The sequence below is a fragment of the Alligator sinensis genome, unplaced genomic scaffold (assembly GCF_000455745.1).
Source record: "Alligator sinensis unplaced genomic scaffold, ASM45574v1 scaffold335_1, whole genome shotgun sequence".
Taxonomy (NCBI): Eukaryota; Metazoa; Chordata; order Crocodylia; family Alligatoridae; genus Alligator; species Alligator sinensis.
The window spans coordinates 895,940-903,653 of record NW_005842354.1 but is presented as its reverse complement, the minus strand read 5'-3'; the positions used below and the strand labels follow the sequence as shown (position 1 = coordinate 903,653).

General features: G+C 41.6%; 1 long non-coding RNA gene across 1 annotated transcript in view; it reads left to right on the top strand.

Moving 5' to 3' along the window:
* Positions 1-6,752, top strand: part of LOC102370974 — an 8,664-nt gene extending 1,912 nt beyond the window's left edge. Inside the window, exons 2-3 of the long non-coding RNA XR_324485.2 lie at positions 842-915; positions 5,972-6,752. This is a non-coding gene — a long non-coding RNA (uncharacterized LOC102370974). The remainder of the gene's footprint in view (positions 1-841; positions 916-5,971) is intronic.
* Positions 6,753-7,714: the final 962 nt, after the last annotated feature.

Below are 7,714 nucleotides of genomic sequence, written 5' to 3'. Positions count from 1 at the left end.
AAAAGAAGTGGTGCTGGCTCCTACCCTGGGGGTCTTTAAAAGGAGGCTGGATGAACATCTGGCTGGGGTCATTTGACCCCAGTATTCTTTCCTGCCACAGCAGGGGGTCGGACTAGATGATCTCCTCAGGTCCCTTCCGATACTACCAACTATGAAACTATGAAACTATGTACTCCAGAGGCTGGGAGTCCTAGCAGCTGAGAGGACTCTGAACCATGGGAGTTTGCCACTTGCTAGCACAGGGTGAGCCTGGGATCATGATCCTAGGAACCCCCTGCACCAGCAGTAAGGCCTGATGGGATCTGATGCATGATCTCACAATCATGCCTCCTGCCATACACATGTGGCATGTATTTACGTATTTCATTCAATGACTGGTTAATGTAAAATACAGAATTTGGCCTTAGAATATGGACCCACATCTGAGACAGAGCCCCAGGTGAGTACCTTAACCAGTAGGCCACTGAGTCACACTCATTCTTGCATTTCTTCTCTTTGATCAGTCTTGTATGCTTGCCCTAGATAGTGGCCAGTGGCAGTTTCAAGAGGAGCAGTGGACAGTCACCTTCTTTCCCTGACTCCCATATGCACAACTACCTTGGTAGTGAGATAATTGAAGTTGTTGGTTTAACTCATAGAATGTATTGACTCAGGTTCAAGGTTATCATTGAAAATCATTACTCTGCAGGTGGAAAAAATAATTGACATTAGATGGAAGAGAAAACTGAAATCAGATCTTCCACTTTCTCTGAAAGTGTTCTAACCATTACCCTGTTATCTGGGGAAGGTGGCATTAGCTGTACCTCTTCCTCCTCACTGCACCTGCTGTGTTCTTTCACAGGCATCTATCCTCAGAAAAGGACTCTTCAAGCTGTGGAGCCCAAGTGAACAACAGCACCTAACTCCGGACAAAAGGTACATGCCTAAAAACTGCACCCCACCTTCAGTATTTCCTACTGGTTAACTCTAGATCACTCCCCACTTAAATCATAAGGTTTTTGGATCTCCAGTCTCATGCACTTAACTTTTACCTTACATATAACACAGATTTCTGAATCCCACATCTGAGCCAGGCACCTAAAAACTAGATGATGCAGTGACTAACTTGTAGGCATCCAAGTCCTTTATTAGACCTAACTTTGAAATCATGAAAAACAGAGAAATCAACACAATTTAAAATTGTTACAGTTTAGTATAGCAAATACATAGGTAGATACATAAAACACATGAGATTTCAGATGATGTAATGAGGGAAGTAACTTAAAAACATTAACTGTCCATTTGTTATATTCTTAATGGGAAGTCAGGCCACAACTCAACAGTAGTAAAACAATTTGTAAACCAGTCTTGCAGATGAGTCGGTCTCTACAGAGTGTGGCATTTGGTGTATCTGTGTCATATTTCCCTGCAAGGCCAGGGGAATATAAAATCAAAAGGCTTACCTGAGTATTAAATATATTGCCAAGGTACAACAAGCTGCCTGGATAAAATGCTGTCTTGTTTAATTCATAGAATATATTGACACAAGTTCAAAGTTATAATGGAAAATCATTGCTCTGCAGATGGAAAAAATGATTGACAGTAGACTCTAATGCTCAAGGTTAAACTAGGTACAATAGTTTGCCAGTGCAGGGGACAGAAGTTTTTAGTATAAGCTAAAGAAGTCACTGAAAATATTAAACTGTTCCCTTTCAAAAATGATTGTGAAAAGAGATGACCCATGCCTTTTTCATACCAATCTTTTACCCTTGACTTTCCACTCCAGACTCTTTTAAGGAACGAGTTTATTGTCACCCTGAAGTTACAGCAGGAAGTAATTTTAGAATACTGCATGATTCTAAATATTGCTATTTACTGACATATTCCAGGGCTATGCCTCAGATTTCTCTTTTCTAGAATTCACTGTATTTGAAAGGAGGCACTGGGTGTGCTACTTGACACTCTGAGGTTTCTCAGGATTTTGGTTTCTACCACTGACAGGTAATGTGTTTTCTGCTTTGGGAAAGACACCTTGGATTGCATTTTAGGGCTTGTTTACACTGCAGTACCTTTGCAGCCCTGGTCATGCCAGCAGAGCCCTCTTCTTGGAGATGTATCATCTGCTGGTGGCTGGAGTTTTTCTGCCAGCATACATAGAATTATAGAAAATTAGGGTTGGAAGGGACCTCAAGAGGTAATCTAGTCCAACCCCCTGCTCAAAGCAGGACCAGCCACAACTAGAACATCCCAGCCAAAGCTTTGTCTATCTGGGTTTTGAAAACCTCCAAGGATGGTGCTTCTGCCACCTCTCTGGGTAACCTGTTCCCGTGTTTTACTACCCTCCTAGTGAGAAAATTCTTCCTAATATATATCTTATACTTCCCTTGCTGCAACTTGCGACCTTTGTTCCTTGTTCTGTCATCTGCCACCACAAGAACAGTTTTGCTCTGTCCTTTTTGTAAACCCCCTTCAGGTAGTTGAAGGCTGCTATTAAATCCCCTCTCAGTCTTCTGCAGAATAAATAAACCCAGCCCCCTAACCATTTTCCTTGCCCTCTGCCTGACTCTCTCCAATTTGTCTACATCTCTTCTGTAGTGGGAGGGGGGAAGGGGGGCACTATGCCACCTCCCCATGAGGGAGGCCAGTGAAAACATTTCTCTGTCAGCATATTTAAGTGGATCGGAGCAGCAGTCATCCTCACCACCTTTTCCTTCCTTCCTTGTCTTCTGTGTTTTAAAACGGGGAAAAATGCACCTGCTGACTTCTTTCAAAGTACAGATGTAGATGCCTCTGCTCAGGCAAGGATTCCAGACTGGATGGAGACCTCGAACTTGGGACTGCAGGTGGTTGCCCAAGCACCAGAGGGGTTTGGGACTGAACACACAAATGCCCTTAGCACCTTTACTAGGCTAAACATATAGGCTAAACTGGATATGATTTTTTTTTCGTACTCCTAGCCAACACACCAACCAAACTTTATAGTGTCAACCAAGTCAGATATCAGGGCAGTACCTTCATGTCTACATAAAGTAATATGGCAATTTGTGCTATATTTACTGCTAAGATGGAAAGTAAGAAGTCAGGTTTCTTATAAGTTACAAGCAGAAAAAGAAGCAAGTTTTCCCCTTTCAAAAAAAGGTGGATGGCAGATGAGGGAAGAATGAACTGCTAAAATGAGAGAAAAACATTTTTCCATTTAGGTTTAGTTAATAGTCTGTTAATGCCTGTTGTCACTAATATTATGTCCTAAAAGATAGTACTGCTCCTAAAAGAACAGTAATGCTAAACTGCTGTCATGTTGAAAGAAGTTAATTACTGAACTTAGCAAGTTCTTGAAACAAAGACAGTTACATGCCCAGTAAAAATCAGTTGGTGTGCCAAGCACTTTGACAGACACAATTAAAGGAACAATGAAACTTCTTAGGGTATGTTTTCTTGGCATCATGCAGTGCTGTGCCAATATTGAATCTAGCTCTGGACCACCTAGCTCAAGTATTGGAAGCAGTATAGGCACATGGGTGCAGCACGCTACACAGATGGATGAGCCCTGCTTATCATCACTGTGCCAGATAGATATACCCTTTAACTGGCAGGGACAAGTACAAACAATGAAAGGACTGGCAAGGTACAGGGCAGGTCAGAGCTGGACTGGGGCATTTCCCTGATTGCAGCCATTGGGGATAGTATATTGGTGATGACGCTTGCACATTACAGGTGAAAAGGTAAGGAAAGATAGCAGAATTCTGAGTATGACCTTGAGAAGAAACAGAGACACAGAACTTCTTGGACACTGAGCGTGGTGGAAATGCACACTGGAGGATTTCAGATCGAGGAAACTATTTTTTTTGTTATGGCTCTTTGTACCTTGTACCAAAGAATATTTCTGATTTGTATCATCAATTTCTAATCCTAATAGAAAGAGATTTGCAAATCCCCATGTACTCTATACCTGCTTGACTCAAAGGGGCAATGCTATTTGAGCTGAGCTGCGTAACACCTTGACTACACATTTATTGCAGTTATTTTAATCCCAGTGGACTGTAAAATATATTATAGCCATCTATGAAACATTCCAACCACTATATAAAATAACTACTATTTAAGGGCTGTTTAGGTAAATTGGATTAAATCATTAAAAGACAAAGGGATTAGGACCAGATATTTAAACATATTTAGGTGTTTCTCTGTCTAGGCACTTCATCTTTGAGTGCCTAAATACCTTGAAAAAATCTGGCTCCCGGTCCAATGCACAAAAGTATAAAGAAATGTGAAATAAGAAATAATGTGAAAAGAAATGGAATGGAAAGAAAGGCATCTACCTTTGGGGTAGAGTACAACAGCTATTAAACAGAAACTACTACATATTATATTCATTAAGATAGAAGATATAATTTCAATGCTGAAACCCTAAGCATTCAAAAATCATAAGCCAGACATGTAAAGTCATAATATTGGCAATAAAAATTATAAAAATAACAAATGTGGGATTTTATTTCCTTTTTGGTGCCTTTAAGATTCATGATTTTAGAATTTCATCTTGAACCATGACAGTGAGGGACTTCATTTTTTTTAATGAAAGCAGGGATTTGGGGGTAAGTACAGGTGTCTACCATAAAAACACCAAATATTGCTTAAGAAAAAAATAATGAAATTTGGCAACGTGAGAATTTACTAGACACGTTGGAATTTGGCCAAAATTATAAGGAACAGAATTTCTTTTGCAGAAAGGCACCATGGAGATTTAATGACCTCATTTGATCAGGAACTTGGCAGCAAAGCACAATGCTCCCAACACCAAGGCAATCATTATTTTCTGTTAATAATGTGGGGTTTTTTTTATATAATATCACAACCATATTGCCTGACTAGCTTGTCCTAGAGTACATGCAGTTAGCATTCCAAATTGCTTTCTTTTTACAGTTAGTTCCAAGAAAGCTGCAGGAGTCATGTTTTTCCTCCAAAAAGAAGCAAGAACTCTTAAGTCATCAGTCAATTATTTTCAAAACATCTTGACTTTTATTCCATTTGCCTGTGTTGCTACAGAGTTTTACTGATAGAGATGGGACCAAACCCAAATTCAAACACCTCAAATTTGGGAAAGGTTCGTATCTACACACAAATTACATATCTCAGTCCTATCTCTAATTTTTTACTATGATATTAGTTGACTTCAATCCACAGTTCAATTCACGACTGACAGGGACAACAGTATTTTGTCTACTGTTCCAAATGCTACCCTCTATATTTGTTACTCAGTACTGAACAGTAAATTTTCTAAGCCATTATCCTACTGATAACAGTGTTTAGAGGTTTTCTGTGCCTTACAACAGCTGCTGATTTTTATAATTTCTCTTCCCTGAGCTTGCCAGACATGAAACAGTGTTTATTCTTCTATTTATGCCCCTCTTCTTGTTTTATTAACTCATGGTAGTGCCCTGAACCATCTATGAAAGGAAATTTCTTGCTATCAGAATAGGAACAGTGACAATCATGTTAGTTCAGTACTGTTATCTTGCTCCAAATGCTTCCTTTCATTAGATTGTACACCACGGGGGGATACAAATAAATTCAACCTCTAATAGTTCCTCCTCCACTTCCACTGCATCAAATGTAAACCTAGATGAAATATAGCAGATCTACAAAGCAGATTTAGCAAGAAAGTAGAAGGAAGAATGTAGCAATAGATTCTGTCTTTTCGCTGTAGAATGAGGGTTATCATTACTGTCTCTTTCATGCTGTTTCACAGCATTTTTTAAATTCTCCTTTCCTTGCTTTTTGGAACTCCTGTGTCCTTCCCATCCCTTGCATCTATTATATACACAAAACACTATATTAAAAGAAAATTATTACGTTTGCAAAGTCAAGCAGTAAATTGTTAATAAATGCTAAAGCCAAGGTTGTCTGTGCTGTCTTAATTTGACATTGCTGCGAATATCATATGCAGTTTGATATAAACTTTAATTACATGATCATATACTATTTTTCCCTGCAGGACTGCTGTCTCTACCCGAACCATGATCCACATTCTTCTCACCTAGACAGTTCAAGCTTTCACTCCTCAAGCTTCACATCCAATATCCTTGCCTAAGCAGTCTTGTCTTCCCAACATTTTCCCTGTCCTAGCCCTGCTCACTCACAATCCTTTCCCCCCCTCGCCCAACTCCCATTCTCCTTGTCCAATTTCTGCCTTCCATCTCTACATCAGATCTTGCTCCCTCTATCCTGGTCTTCAGTCACTCCTGTGCTCATACTCTCTGTCCTTACTAGACCCAGTCTCTCTCCTAGATATTCATCCCTCTGCTTCAAAATCTTAGTCTCTCCTACTGCAACTCCTAGTTTCCCTTTCAGCCCCACTAGCCTCCCCCTTCCCAGGAACCTCATACAAGAAGGAAGACAAGCCTGCATACGTGCTAAATGGGGGGACATCTAGTCTGTAGATCTCAGTGGGATTTGGGCTTACTCCTTTTCTCCTGGTTCCAGTACCCTGATCCCTGCAATTGCAGGGAAAATCCTCCTCGGTCCCAGGCTGGAGCACGTTCTGTGTGTAGCATCTCCAAATAGATTTTAGCTGCAAAGGTTTATCAACTCTCTGCTGCTTCTGAAGCTTTTGCGAAGGCTTTAGGCAAATTGAGTATATTTTCATAGTGGGAAGATGGTCAGTGAGTGAGGGGTGGCGTGAAAAAGGTGGCTGCAAACAGAAAATGGTGGGAAGCCCTGGCATCCTGAAGCATGGGGGCCCAGGGCAGGGGGTGGAGGGAAGGGAGGAAGTGAGATGGAGCAGGAGTGAATTGGAGGCTGAGCCCCTGACATAGGCTATGCTGGTTTTCACAAAGGCTTTCGTGGCAACCAACATCTTACTGGAGAAACTCTATCACCCCAAGTTAAGGGGCTACCTGAAACAAAATGTGCTCATGCTGGCAGTTTTCTGTGTGTCAGAAAGCTTTGTCAGGACTATCTCCCTGCAGTGATTGCTTCACACGTAGAATCCACAAATACTGCCTTGGCAAAATATCATTCCTTTTCCATTGTGACTGATGGAGAGACGAACCCTCAGGACACCTACGTGCCACACATTTTATTTGTACTGGGGAGCTAGACCGACCGGGACCTGCCTGTGTTCCAAACTTAGCTGGTCCATCTCACCTCGGTCTATTTTTTCACTGGGTCCCAAGCCATCATGAAGGTAGTTGTCAGCTATGGTGTAGACTTTTACAAGATCTCAGCATTCCTGTCTGGCAACACCACGTACATGTGCAAGGCTTTCTCTGATGTTCTCCAAAGATTGCTGCCCAGTGCTGTTCATGTCACCTCCAATATGCACATTCTGGTATGCACAGTTCCCCAAGATGGATAGCCTGGTGTCTTCCTTCAAGAAAACCTTTAAGCACTATCCAGGTCGTAAGGTCTGGTACAGGGAATCCGTCACCAGTCAAAGTGGGGCTTACATGCCACTGTGCTGCTGCCACCAGAGCCTAGGATCACACAGTGTAATTCCTGGCTCAATGCAATCTGTTACCATGGCAAGCATATGCAGCACTAGCAGCAGTTCATGAGTGAGGAGCTGGAAATCACACCCAGCACACAGTGCATGCTCAAGCTTCGTGATCTCCTAGAGCGAGGCAACATTCACAGTCAAGTGATGTTTGTGGCTGACAATGCCACCTGGTTCATGGAGCTCCTAACATGATTTGAAGGCCAGCAGGTTGTGATCCAGCATGCACACAACAAGGTGATG